Consider the following 15,534-nt stretch of genomic DNA (forward strand, 5'->3'; position numbering starts at 1 on the left):
GCACTAAGTTAGAGTGCTCGAGATCACCAAGCGAGTGCTCGAAAATCAGGCAGAATGCCCTTCGAAAATGGCTCATTTCAGCCCACTTGCACATTGGTTTCCTCAATGCCATCTTCCTTCTTTATGAAGTGGTTGGAGGTGTTCCTTGGAGGAGAGAGGGTGTTGTTGGAGCATAAAAAGCTACCCAAGGGCCACACATTAAGGAGCTTCATTTCTACAAGATTAGAGGAGAGAGAAGGGAGCAAGAAAGAGAGTTCTCCAAGCTTGAAGAAGGGAGCACGAAAATGGAGGAGGTCTTCAAGCTTCTTCTTCATTCTAAGGCTCCAATGGGTAACTAACTCTTCTTCTAGGGAGATGATGAAGTCCCTCCCTTGTAAGCATGTTCTAGTGTAGATTTTATTTTGGGATTTCAATGTATAACCTATGGTCTTTTCATGGTCTAGAGCATTTTGCTTCTTGTAATGGATCTTCATGTATTTTAATGATTATTGTTGAATTAATTATCTATCGTAGATGGTTTATTCTTTTAATCATAGTGCTTGCACTCTCATGGTGACAATGGTAGTGAGATCATGGAATAGTCTTAATGGCATGAAGTTAGAGAAATTTGATAGTCCATTGCTTAGATTCTCCCTTTGATGGTCTATTCTTGATTCCTAACTTTATGTGCTTTTATCATTCAATTAAGGGCTTGATAATCTTTGGCTTAGGGAGCATGTTGAAGACTAAACCCTAGTTTAGGTAGTTTAAGCATGTATTTCTTTGATGGATTATTCTTGTTTTTGATTCAATGACCCTCTTGAGGATATTATAGCAACCAAGGGTTGTTATGTATCATGACCATCGTTTATGTTGATTTCCCGAATTTAAATTTAGCCTAGCATGTGTATAGGGATGGAGACGGATTCACTTCCTTAGTTTTTCTTACTCGTATCTTATCTCGCTTCAATTATTGTAAGTTTCTATTTCATGCACTTCACATATTCAATTTAGTGACAAACAAACAACTCCTTATTTCCCCTTCATCATTCTAAGAACGATTCTAGACATTTAGGTTGCCTTAGACTAGCGCAGTCCCAGTGGTTCGACTTACCCGACCAATAGCCCTATTTTACAATGATTCGTGCTATTGCGAAGGTTGATGTTTAGTTGATCAACCGATCACCCCCTTTTATAGAAATCTCAACAAGTGTCCCGAACGGGCCCCGCTGGATCCGAAAAAGTAAAATTTGAGCAGACGCGCTCAAATGGAAAAACTTTGTGAACAAAAAAGATTCAAAATGATAAAATATGAACAACGGAAGAAACGACATCAAAAATTAAGTCCTGAGCAGAAAGTTATGCCCAAAACAAGTTTGGCACAAACCGGGACCAAAAACCCTGAAATTGGAAAACATCGACCAGGAGGAAATTCCAAGAGCACAACTTGACGAAATGTGAAAATGAATCCCGTATGAGTATTCACGCTCAAAACAAGACATTTCGCAATAACTTTCATTAATTGCACAATGGCCCCTCCAAAAAGTGAAAACTACACTTATGGTCCAGAATGAAAATATCTTCCAAAAATATTTTCTTAAAAACCCCTGAAATAAAATATCTTCAAAATATATTTACAAAAAACTCCCCAAGAAAAGAAAATAATTTCAAAGAACTTTGCATCCATGCCCCTATGGACACCGGGAGCAACCAGAGTACTTTCTTGCAAAAGTAAAGATACGTATTTCGTAGAAACTGCTCAAGATGGAGATACAAGAAGTTAAAAATCAACTTCGAACACAAGAAGTGTGGTTATGTCAACAAAGTGTCAAACGGGGAAAAGACAAAATAGGGAAAAGGACGAAATAGGGAAAAGGACGAAAAGTGAATAGTGTCGAAAAACGAAAAATGTGGAAACAACTCGGTCCTCAAAGGAAATTGTCAATCCACAAAAAAGAGTCTCAGAAATCACTCCAGAGCACTTGAGACGACACTAAGTGAAGAGGAACTGAACTCAGAAAGGAAAGACAACGGAAAAAAAATATCTGTGAAAATCCGGGTCATTACAAAGGAGAAGGATGAATTTAACCATGGAGGAAGCCCTTGAGGGTTGGATGACACCAACCATGAGTGGCTAGACTATTCTCTTAAGGCTAAAGATAGCCCTAAGCATGCCTCCTAGACTTTGATGTTTTGTAATTAATGGGGATTTGTGTTGTAATTCTTGTCTTGACCTCTTATATATATAAATCTTGTTTCAACATGATTTATGTAGTTTAATACTTCCAATTGATCATTTAGTTTTATCTATATGTCTATGTTTGCTAGAATGGATGTTCATGTATTTATCTCTAGATTTTGTGACATTGATGCATGTCTATATGTGTTGATATTATGAATCTAGTGATGGTCAAGGTATGATGCTTAAATGGATTACTTTTGTAATTTATTTGATGGTTCATACTTATTTCTTGATGGATTATGCAACCTCTTAAGTTTAATTAGTTTAATTTTCATATGACTAGCTTAGTTGTAGTGTAATTACTTTACCTTCTTAGATAGGTAGACAATCCATTCTTGTTGTTTGATGTTCCATGCTCATGAATGCAAGTGGTATATTTCTCTAAATTCTTGAGTGTGCATTGGTTGTGGGCTTATGGAAGGATTAATGGCTTAATTTGATATGTTGTACTATTCACTAGATTGACTAGACAATGTATGCTTACTTGGCTATCTATGTTTAACATTTCAATTAATGTTACACACTTTCATTTATAACACACAATCCCCCTAATCCATCAAATATTGAATGTCTAGGACGGTAATGCTTAGTGATGAACTCAATGACCTAAGACTTCTATCTCATATACTCTACATCTCATTTGTTTTAGTTGTTTTATATTGCATTTACTTAGTTTAAATTGTAGTATAATTCAACCAACAAGCCCTCTTTTGATCATTCGACATACTAATCCAATGTTGATTCCAAAGTACCGTTCATTTCCCTTGGGACGATCCCTACTTACTCTAGCTACATTAATAGTTAGTAGTGGTAGTGGCATTCTATAAATTTAAACTTGGCCATACTACACACTTTTGTGTAACTAGGTATTGACCACATCACCACATGCGCCCAGATTGTTTCAATCCATATAAAGATTGTTGTAATTTAATCGAGTACATACTACATGATTTTGTTTCAGGCATTTGAAATCCTTTGGGATTTTCATATAAATATCACTATCCAGTTATCCATATAAATATGTTGTTACCACGTCCATTAAATGCATATGGAACCTTTCTGTTACTGCCAAATGTATTATGAATTGAAATGTTGTTACATCCATTACAAGAGACTATGATTCATTATAATCAATACCAGGTCTCTGTGAGAAACCTTGAGCTACCAGTCGGGCTTACATCTCATAATTTCATTTTTCTCATTACGTTTTCGTACAAATATCCATTTGTACCCAACAAGCTCTACAGCCTCAAGTGGTTGGACTACAGGTCCAAATACTTTACGTTTAGCTAATGAATTTAGCTCTGCTTGTATTACTTCTTTCTATCTTGGTCAATCATTACTTCGTCGACACTCGTCAATATTTTGACGTTTCGGATCCTCATTATCAATATCAAGAGTAACAGTATATGAGAATATGTTGTCGACAATAATTTCATTTCGATTCCATCTTATTTCATAATTTATTGAGATCTCATCATTTTTAGGTACTACTGCGTCATCAAGGGCATGTGCCTTATCAATGGCCACTTCACCATTGGCTGCCTTTGCCTCATCAAGTCTTATTATTTCATCATTTTTCAGTACTTGGACTTTATAAAGAGCGACTTTCTTATCAATAATTTTTGTTGTTTTCTTTGTGACCTCTTCAGGAGTGCCAATTTGCATACTGAATTTCCTTTTACGAGGAACAATATCTTTTGCACCAACTAGCCTACCACGCTTCAGCGTGGTTTAGATGTATTTGTTGTACGATTAACATAGGGTCCTTAAGGGATAATAATTTTTTTCAGAATATTTGCAGTTGTTATATATGATTTCATCACTTTCTTTGTGTCAATAAATGTGTCAAGTAATTGGTTTGAAACAATTTACAAATGAATGATCCTTTGAACTTCTTATTCACCTTGATTTGTACGAGGATCAAAATGAGATAATGTTGAGGCATTCCAATTGATCTTACTATGCCTTTCATTTTTCTTTCCTCCCCCTAATGATGGAAAAACAGTTTCATTAAAATGACAATCAGCAAACCGTGCCTTAAACATATCACTTGTCATAGGTTCAAGATATTTAATAATAGATGAAGAATCAAACCTAACATAACATCCAAGTAGACGTTAAGGACCCATTTTAATGCGTTGTGGTGGTGCAATTGGAACATATATAGTACAACCAAAAACTCGTATGTGAGAGATATTTGGTTGTTTACCAATTACAAGTTGCAAGGGGGAGAATTTATGGTAAGCAGTAGGTCGTATTCAAACTAATGATGCAGCATATATGTAATATAACATGGCTCTATAAGTAAAGGACGACATATTAATTAAAGTCATTTAACAAAAGATTCTGCCAAACCATTTTGAGTATGAGTGTGTGTAACAGGATGTTCAACATCAATTCTTACCGATATGCAATATTCATCAAAATCTTGAGAAAAAATTTCAGCTGCATTATCAAATCGAATTGTTGTAATTGGGTATTCAAGAAAATGTGCCCGTAATTTAATTATTTGAGCTAAAAGGTTAGCAAATGCAACATTGCGCTAAGAAATCAAACAAACATGTGACCATCGTATGGAGGCATCTTAAGACCATAAAATAATGAAATGGTCCACTTGGTGGATGAATTGGACCACATATATCTTCAGGAATTTGCTGTAAAAATAGTGGAGATTTAATAATGAGTTTTGAAGGAGATGGTCGAACGATCAATTTGCCTTGTAATCAAGCAGTGCATGGATGATCATTTGGTAAAAGAATTTTTTGATTGTTTAGTGGGTGGCCATATGAATTCTCAATAATTTGACTCACCTTTATGGACCTAGGATGGCCAAGTGATAAGCGCCGAATACTGTATATTCAAGCGCCCTAAATTACATTAACAAAAGTCCATTAATTGATTATTTTATGTAGATTATCTCCATTTGCATGTTTTTCAGGTTAAATTGCAAAAAGAAAGCAAAAATGATGCCTTGTGGAATTTTGAACAAAAAGGGTGCCAATTCTGAAATTCTGGCAGCTGTAGAACCTGACTTTTGTTGCCATTTTCGACCTAGAAAACTCAAGAACTGGACTTCCATCATAACATGAAAGATTTAGAGACCTGAATCAGCTTCCCAAATCTTCAAGCGGTTCATCATTCGAAGTTTGGAGCAGAGAGTTATGATCTTCTTACCAGAGGTGCGCAGAACTGCCTGGCATCACTGAAGTGCTGCCTTTCTCCCCATTTTTGACCAACCAGACTTGAGAATTGGGTCTTCATCAAAACATGAAGTTTTTAAATCTCTGAATCAGCTCTCCAAATTTTCAAACAGATCATCATTCGGAGTACGGAGCACAAAGTTATGGTCATTCTTCCATAGTGGGTCAGAGATGGGCAAGAATTGCATGTTGCTCATTACACTAATTTCGAGTGCTCGAGACCACCCTTCGAGTGCTCGAAATTCTGGCAGATTGCACTCGGAAATGGCTCAATTTCAGCCACTTGCACATTGGTTTCCTCAATGCCATCTTCCTTCTTTATGAAGTGGTCGGAGGTGTTCCTTGGAGGAGAGAGAGCCTTGACTTGAGCTTGATAAGAGAGAGGGAGGACCACATAGATGTTATCAATCATTCATTCTTACAAGATTAGAGGAGAGAGAAGAGAGCAAGGAAGAGAGTGTTCTTGAGTGCTACAGTAAAGCTCGAAGATGAAGTTGTATTCTTCGTCTTCTTCTTCCATTTTTATATCAATGGAGAGCTAAACCTCCATCTAGGGAGGTGATGAAGCCTCCTCTTTTGATCATGTTCTAGATTAGGCTATACTTTTGGGGACTATAATGTATAATGTATGGTAGTTTCATAGTCTAAGAGCATATTCCTTCTTGTAATGAATTTTAATGTGTAAATGGTTGATGTAAGTTCATTGTCATATCTTTGATGATTCTTGGATCAATCTTATTGCTTTTATTTTCATAGTGACAATGAAAATATAGACTATGAATGTTTTTCAAGGCATGTTGATTTTGAAACTTGATATTCCATTGCTTAGATACCTTCTTTGATGGTTTATACTTGATTCCTACCTTCATGTGCTTCACCATTTGATTGAAAGCTTGATGGTATTTTGCTTGAGATAGTGTATTTGATTCTACACCTTAGTTTAAGTAGTTCAACTATGGTAGCTTTTGATGGATCATTCTTGTTTTGATTAAGTGAACTTCTTGATGATTATTAAGCAACGGAGTTGCTTCATATTTCTTAACCATTGGATATATGCTATTTATCCCCAAATTTAGACCTAATCTAGCATGTACTTAGGGTGTAGTGTGGATTCATCTCCCTAGTCTTTTCTACTTGTATCTCACTTCTTCAATTTCATTGCAATCTATTGTTTTATGCATTTTAATTTCTTAGTTTAGTGACAAACACACAAACCCATTATAAACCCCTCCTCACTCTAAAATGACTTTAGATACTTAGGTTGCCTTAAGACTAGCACAGTCCCAGTGGTTCGACTTACCCGTCCAATAGCCCTGTTTTACAATGATTCGTGCTATTGCGAAGAGGGTTGATTTAAAATTGATTTCGACCGTCGATCAAATTTTTGGCGCTGTTGCCGGGGACTGCAAACGGTTTAGCGACCAAAGTTCTAGGGTTAAATTTTAGTTTTATTGTTAATATTGTGTTTCGTGCATATTTCTCGTGTGGTTTAACCATTTTTATGTTGTAAGATTCTAGGGACTCGACTCTCGCCGTGGGAACGCTAGTAAAGTGTAAGTCTAGAGGACCCTAGGTAAGCTTCTTGACCTTTTAGTTTCGCATTGTTATATATTGTGCATGTGTTAAGCTTAGAAGTAGTTAATTTATTTGCAAGCCCTTGTTGACGCTATATTATTCTTTTAATTTCGTGTTCAAGCATCGGTCCTTGTCGTGGCCATTTATTTTCTGTCTTGATAATTGAGGAGAAAGGGAACATCGTATGTGGAGTTGTGGATAATGAATTGCTTTGTTGATTATATGTTGTGCTGTTGATATTCGGTCGTAGGTCACTCTCTCTACCCACAATCGATTCGCCCATTGATATCAATTCTCTTGAAAGAACTCTTAGAAGAAACCTTAGGGAATCTACTCTTACAAGGGATCTTGAAACTGAATTTAATACAATGGGAGATAATATAGGAAATCCGGGGAATGAAAGGGCTAAAATTCCTAATATCGAGCCAATGACTCTTAGAGATCATTTCATCCCTACCACCTATGCTTCTCCTTCTTGCATAGTAATGCCAAACATCGATGCAGCTCAATATGAGATCAAATCAAGCACCATCCAAATGCTTCCATCATTTCATGGCTTTGATAATGAAGATCCATATAAGCATCTTGATGAGTTCCTTGAAATCTGTTCAACCATCCGGTTGAGAGGTTTTCCGGACAATGCACTCCATCTCCATCTTTTCCCATTCTCCCTAAAGGATAGGGCAAAATATTGGTTGAACTCCCTCGCTCCCAATTCCATTACTTCTTGGGCTCAATTGCAACAAGAATTCCTTAAGAAGTATTATCCGGTGAGTAAAACCAACCAAATGAGGCGTTCCATTCTAAGCTTTTCTCAAATTGATGGAGAACAACTCCATGAGACTTGGGAAAGGCTACAAGATCTTCTTCGGAAATGTCCTCATCATTTGATCCCAAAATGGCAATTAGTGTAAGCTTTCTATGCCGGCTTGACCGAAACCCATAGATTCATGGTTGATTCTTCTTGTGGTGGGATGTTCATGTCCAAGAATGCGGATGAGGCTTGGACCCTACTTGAGAATTTAAGCAAAAATTCACTTCAACATAATTCTCGTAGGGCTCCGACCTCAACCATTGCAAAGAACACCAACCCTTGTCAACCAAAATCAATAAGGGAGGAATCATCTCAAGTGGATGCCATAGCTCATAAATTCTACCAATTAATGGCACCACATCTTCCTCCTTCATTGTCTCAAAATTCGGCAAGCTCGGTTTGTGCTTCATGTACTAGTCCATTCCATCTCTCGGAAGATTGCCCCACACCGGAGCAATTTTCCAATCCTAACCAAGAGCAAGCTAATGCCATGTTCTCAAGGCCCGGGCATAACCCATATTCCAATATATATAATCTGGGTTGGAGGGACCATCCGAATTTTTCGTGGAGGCAACAAGCCCTATAAAATTCCCAATTTCAAAATCAAGGGCCTCAAAATCAGCCCTCTTCTTAACATCAAGGTAGGCCTTTCCAAGCCTCTTTAAGCTACCGTCCTCCTTACAATCCAAATGTTTCCAACCAACCTCCTGTGTGTCCAACTGACGAGATAGTAGCTGCAAACAAGCAAATGATGGAATCATTAAATAAGCAAATAATGGATTCCAACAAGCAACTCTTGACATCCTTGCAGCCTACTCTCCAAATGGTTCACTCTCATACTCAATCCATAGCTAATCTCGAAAATCAAGTGGGCCAAATAGCTAACTCGGTGAATTAATTGCTTCAAAAGGACAAGGGCAAGCTTCCCTCTCAACCTTTTAAAAATCCTAGAGGAATGGATGTAATTGATGAAACCCCTCCTCTAAATGGGCCGACTCATAAACAAGTTCAAGCTATCACCACCCTTCAGAGTGGTAGAGTGGTTGACAACAAGGTTGATGGAGACACAAGTGAGAAAAACCCTCCTTTGAAAAATCCAAATTCAAGCTCTTCTAATCCAAATCCAAGCTCTTCTAATCCAAATTCTTGTCCAAATACCATTCACGGAAATCCCACACATGTCACCCCAAATATGCAAACTACTTATGAGCCAAAAGCTCCGTTTCCTCAACGTCTTCAAGAGTCGACACATTTTGGGAACAAGAATTGTAAAATTGAAGACATGTGGGAAGTTTTCAAACAAGTGAAGATTAACTTGCCCCTCTTGGATGCTATCAAGCAAATCCCTCCCTATGCAAAATTTCTCAAAGATTTATGCACTCAAACGCGCACTTCTAAAAATCATTTGCCAAAAAAGGTGAGGTTGACTAAAAATGTTAGTGCTATCATTCAGCACAGCACTCCTCAGAAGTATAAGGATCCGGGTGCCCCCACAATCTCTTACGTCATTGGTGACAGGAAAATCGAGAGTGCCCTCCTTGACTTTGGAGCTAGTGTGAATTTAATTCCATATTCAGTCTACCTACAACTTGGTTTGGGAGATCTTAAGCCGACTTCCGTGGTTTTGCAACTTACCGATAGATCGGTCAAGCATCCACGAGGTATTCTCGAGGACGTTATCATCAAAGTGGAAAAATTCTACTTCCCGGTAGATTTTGTGGTTCTTGATACGGAACCGGTCCATGACCCAAAAAAGCACATTCCCGTGATCCTTGGTAGGCCATTTTTAGCCATGGCTAATGCATCAATTAATTGCCGAACCGGGGTGATGGACATTACTTTTGGAAACATGCAAGTCATTTTCCACATCTTTCATGCACCTCAACATCCCTCCAATGAGGATGATTGTTTTCTTGTGGATGTCATTGATGAAGTGGTCGAAGAATCTCTCCCCTTCATTCTAAGCAAAGATCCTCTTGAAACTTGCATGTCCCATTTTGATTTCTCAAACTTTGATGTTGATCAAGCCATTCAAGAAGTCAATTCCTTGCTTGATATTAATGCTATCATGGATGTACCTCCTTGGAAAATTCCAAAAGAACCACTTCCCCAACTTTCCACTACTCCTACGGTCCCATCATTGCTATCTCCGCCACAACTTGAGCTTAAGCCGCTCCCGGCCCATCTCAAGTATGTGTTCCTTGGTCCAAAGCAAACCCTTCCGGTCATCATTGCCTCGGACCTTCAAAAAGACCAAGAGACCAACCTTTTAGCGGTGCTCCAAGAACATAAAGAAGTTATTGGTTGGACAGTGGCAAATTTGAAAGGAATTGACCCCTCCATTTGTATGCACCGCATTCATATGGAGGATGACGCAAAGCCTATTAAAGAGGTCCAGCGCCGGTTAAATCCAAATATGAAAGAAGTGGTCATAAAAGAGGTGATCAAATTGCTAGATGCGGGAATCATCTACCCTATCCCTGATAGCAAGTGGGTGAACCCCACACAAGTTATTCCCAAGAAATCCGGTCTCACCGTTGTTAAAAATTCGGCGGGTGAGCTCGTGCCACAACGAACTACCACCGGGTGGCGTGTGTGCATTGACTACCGGAAACTCAATTCATCAACTAGGAAGGATCATTTCCCACTCCCATTTATTGATCAAATCTTAGAAAGGTTAGCCGGCCAAAGCTTCTATTGTTTTCTTGATGGTTATTCCGGCTATAACCAAGTGGCAATCGCCCCCCAAGATCAAGAGAAAACAACATTCACATGTCCCTTTGGTACTTTTGCCTATCGACGCATGCCTTTTGGTCTATGCAATGCGCCGGAAACGTTCCAAAGGTGCATGATGTCCATATTCTCCGATATAGTTGAAAAGTTGTTGGAAGTTTTCATGGACGATTTTTCCGTATTTGGCTCCTCCTTTGACTCGTGTCTCAAAAATTTATCTCTTGTGCTCCAAAGATGCAAAGAGACGAGTCTCATTCTAAGTTGGGAGAAAAGCCACTTCATGGTCCAAGAAGGCATTGTTTTAGGACATGTCATTTCTAAACGGGGAATCGAGGTAGACAAGGCAAAAGTTGAGTTGATCTCTAATCTTCCTCCTCCGAATTCCGTCCGTCAAATCCGTTCTTTTCTTGGCCATGCCGGATTCTATCGTCGCTTCATCAAAGATTTTCGCAAAATCTCATGGCCCTTGTGTAATCTCTTAGCCAAGGATGTTCTATTCAATTTTGATGACGCTTGCATGGAAGCTTTCATTAAACTTCGCACTCTTCTCTCATCCGCCTCAATCATGAAACCGCCTAATTGGTCTCTTCCTTTTGAGATCATGTGTGATGCATCCGACTATGCATTAGGGGCGGTTTTGGGCCAACGTGTGGATAAACTTCTGCATGTCATTTATTATGCCAGCAAGACTCTCTGCGATGCCCAATTGAACTACACCAGCACTGAAAAAGAATTGCTAGCTGTGGTGTACGCCTTGGATAAATTTCGCTCTTATCTTCTTGGTTCCAAGGTCATCGTCTTTTCGGATCATGCCGCTCTTAGGCATTTGTTAGCGAAAAAGAGACAAAACCCCGTTTAATTCGATGGATCCTCTTACTTCAAGAGTTTGACATTGACATCCGGGACAAAAAAGGGACCGACAATGTTGTCGCCGATCATCTCTCTCGCTTGCTTATTGAAAAATCTTCCGAATTCACAGCCATCCGTGATTCTTTTCCGGATGAGCAACTTCTTCAAGTTTCACATTCCAATCTTCCATGGTTTGCGGATATTGTCAACTATCTTGCGATGGGCAAAATTGGTGATTGACTTCATGGGACCATTTCCATCTTCTTATGGCTATGAGTACATCTTTGTAGCGGTGGATTATGTGTCTAAATGGGTTAAAGCCGAGGCTACCAAAACCGTTGATCATAAAGTCGTGATCCAATTCATTCAGTCCCATATCTTTAGTCGTTTTGGTACGCCCCGAGCAATCATTAGTGATAGCGGATCTCATTTCCGAAATCGTTATCTCAAATCCGTCCTTACCAAGTATTCCGTCATTCATAAGGTTGCTACACCTTACCACCCTCAAACGAGTGGTCAAGTAGAGATTTCTAACCGGGAGATTAAGCACATTTTGGAAAAAATGGTTAGATTGGACTGCAAAGATTGGTCATTAAGGCTAAACGATGCGCTTTGGGCTTACCGGACAGCTTATAAGACACCCATTGGCATGTCACTATATCGACTTGTCTTTGGCAAAGCATGTCATCTCCCGGTAGAATTAGAGCACCGTGCTTATTGGGCCATAAAAAGGTTCAATTTTGATCTCAAACAAGCCGGCTCTAATCGTGCGTTGCAATTAAATGAACTTGAGGAATTGCGTAATGACGCGTATGAAAGTGCAAAAATCTACAAGGGAAAGACTAAAGCTTTTCATGACAAACACATCGTCAAGAAGTCTTTTGCCCCCGGACAAAAGGTTTGGCTTTTCAATTCCCGCTTGAAACTCTTTCCCGGTAAACTCCGGTCAAGATGGGATGGTCCATACATTGTCACTACTGTCTTTCCTCATGGTGCAATCGAACTTCATGATCCTGCAAATGGATCACTCTTTAAGGTTAATGGCCAACGGCTTAAGCTTTGCATTGATGGCATAATCCCAACCCGAAAAGTTGAGGAAGTCCTTTTGACGGACCCAATTTATGAGGATTAGTGCCAACTCTAACTTCGTCTAGCTATCGACATTAAATTTAGCAAAGCAAGGGAATAAATTCTTTCGATGTTCCAAGCTTCTCTACCTTCCTAAATTGCTCGTGCCTTGAAATTTTCTGGGAAATGGTTTCGATAAGCCAAAAATTTGATTTTTCTGGAATGCTCTTTAGTTGTGTTCCACAATTTTAGACCGGCTTCTTAGACCTTCTCAACTCTTGTTTTCATTCCCGGAAGTTTCTGGCTCTATCGGGCAATTTTCTCGGACTTTCGACTTGGCCCTCACATGCATAGCCTCTTCTCTTCCTGCATTGTTGGATCATGATTCCTAAAAATCATCCATACATTACATTAATGTTGCAAAAAGTTAAAAAGTTTCTTAAATTCATTCATGCAGTAGAGAGTAGTTGCAAGGTCTCAAAATTTTCCCAAATTTCATTCATATATTCATTGGCGGAAAATTGCACAGTTTGAAAAATTTTCTAATTTTTCCATGCATTGCAATGAGGTATAGAGTTGAATTTTTCAGCCTTGCATTCGAATGACATGATGTTGCAAAGTTTAAATTTTGTTGCAATGTTTCAAGTTAAAAACATATACATTTTTATGCAAAAATTTTGCATTATTATTATTATTATTAACAATAATAATAATAATAAATTTTCATGAACTTGAAACATTGTCTCAAAAAAAAAAAAAAAAAAAAAAAAAAAAAAAAAAAAAAAAAAGAGAAGCAATTTTCATTCATTCATAGGAATTCCATTACAGCCATGAGCTCATAACTTCATGCATTCATTCATCCATGCATTCAAGTTGGTTGAAAAATTTGTATCCCATTATCATGCATTCATAAAAATGATAAATCTTCAGGTTCACAGTTTGCATGAATGCATGCATGCATTGCATTCATGCATCCTTATCCATGTAGTCCAAGTCTTTCATCCAATTTGAGTCCATGCATCCCATGTTACATTTCTTTGTTGCGATCATCCATGCAAACTCATTGCCTTCATATTGCAACATTCAATTTCTATGATGAGCAACTTCATTGCTGTGCTCATTGTCTTCATTTTGAGCAATCCCATTTCCCATTTAAGTGCTCGCAGCTTTCAAAGCATCAATCCTAGCCTACTGCCTTCATTTAGAGCACTCTAGCTTCCATTTTGGAGTGCTCTAAATTTTCAGCCCTTCATTTGCAGCCACTGCCTCATTTTCGAGCACTCTCAATTCCTGTTAGAGTGCTCGAATTTCCTGCACTACCATGCCGAGCCCACTGCCTTCAATTCGAGTGCTCGCAGGCTCAGTTCGAGCACTCGAATCTGCTTCCTCACTCTCTTGTCAACTTCCCAACACAAGCAACCCACCACCTCATTTCCCTCGGTTCACCATCCACTCACAAACCTTTTCCACACCATGCCTGCAACGAACCAACTTCAACCATGCCACCATGCCAAACCACCCTCCAACCGGAAAACCAAACATCACCACACCTGCATCCACCACCCAAACCCACCCTCACGACCAACCACCTCAAACCAGCCCATCTCACAAGCAACCCTCCTTCCATCTCTCGGCATCCTCCACCAAGCCAACCTCATCACCTTTCTTCTCTCTCTCTCACAAGCACCTCTCGGTTTCCACTACAAACACACCATACACAACCCACACAAACCCATCAACCCATCTTTCAACTCTCGGCATCTCCCTCTCCTTCCTAACACTCACCACCCTCACCACACCACACATACCCCATACTTAATCCCCCCAACCCCTCCACTCATCTCACTGCCCCATTCTAGAGCACTCAAAGCCAAGCTTCGAGTGCTCGCCGTTCCTTGAGTCCTCTCACCCCAGCTAACCGAGCCACTGCACCATTCTAGAGCACTCGAATTCCAACTTCGAGTGCTCGAGCCAACTTACCCTTCTCTCTTTTAAACCCCGAAGCCACCCCAACACCTCACTCTCATCACCCCCTCTCGGCTGTAACACAACTCCACCATCATCCCTCATCCTCACACCACCATGCAACCATCTCAACCCCACCCGAGCACTCAACCTCCATGCCAACCTCCTACCTCATCAACCTAACCACACACACCACCACACTCCACCCTAACCTTCATCACCCGACACCACCACACCCATACCAACCATCTCCATCAACCATCTCTCACCACATACCACCATCTCTCACTTCTACCCCACCTTCCCAGTTTTCATTCTAATGCATGCATGCATTCAATCCATGTGCCTCCATTCTTCTTCTTCTTCTCAAGGTATGTGAGCTTCCTATTCTTCTCCATTCTTTGTCTTTATTTCCTTTATAAGGAGGATGGGAATGCATTATGGAGGTTGTGTTGTATGTGGTTGATGCTTGCTCTATCATAGAGCTTGGTTTGGTTGTCAAAATTTTTGGTTTTCATCATCCATCCCACTCATTTTCACCTTCTCCTTTTTGTGGTGCACGCCAGGTGTTCGCTGAAATTCCTCAACCAAGTCCACCTCTCTAAATGTCTCGTGCTGGTCCTTCTCGCCCTCCTAGACCCTCTGCGGGTGCCCGTGCTGTCAATCGTGAGTGACCACGTGATCCTTGGGTTGGCAAACAACTCAACTACGAGCTTTCTTTTCCGCTCACGGATGCCTTTGACATTCTACCCACTACTTTGTGGGCTATAGCCGAATTGACTAACCGGCGTCTGCAGCACATTTGCGCGCCCCTTGCCAGGGTTACCTACCCCCGTGTAGTGCGCCTCTTCTACCAGAATCTCCAATGCCCTGAAGAGCCACCCATTTCTCTCACTACATCCATTGATGGCACCACTTATGCTTTCACTATGACTGATATCATTCAGGTTTCTGGTTGCCCCATTGAGTGCCCCGCTGACCTTTTGGACCCTACTGGCCATACGTTGTATGAGCAGGTCGATGATATGACTGTCAAGCAGGTAGTGGCCGCCATCGGCAATGTCGACGATCCTAATAGGCCCCGGTCTTTTATCCGCAAAACCAAT

The sequence above is a fragment of the Cornus florida genome, unplaced genomic scaffold, assembly GCF_030987335.1.
Source record: "Cornus florida cultivar Cherokee Brave unplaced genomic scaffold, ASM3098733v1 CherokeeBrave_3.0.0_Hap2_Chr05, whole genome shotgun sequence".
NCBI classification, from domain to species: domain Eukaryota; kingdom Viridiplantae; phylum Streptophyta; class Magnoliopsida; order Cornales; family Cornaceae; genus Cornus; species Cornus florida.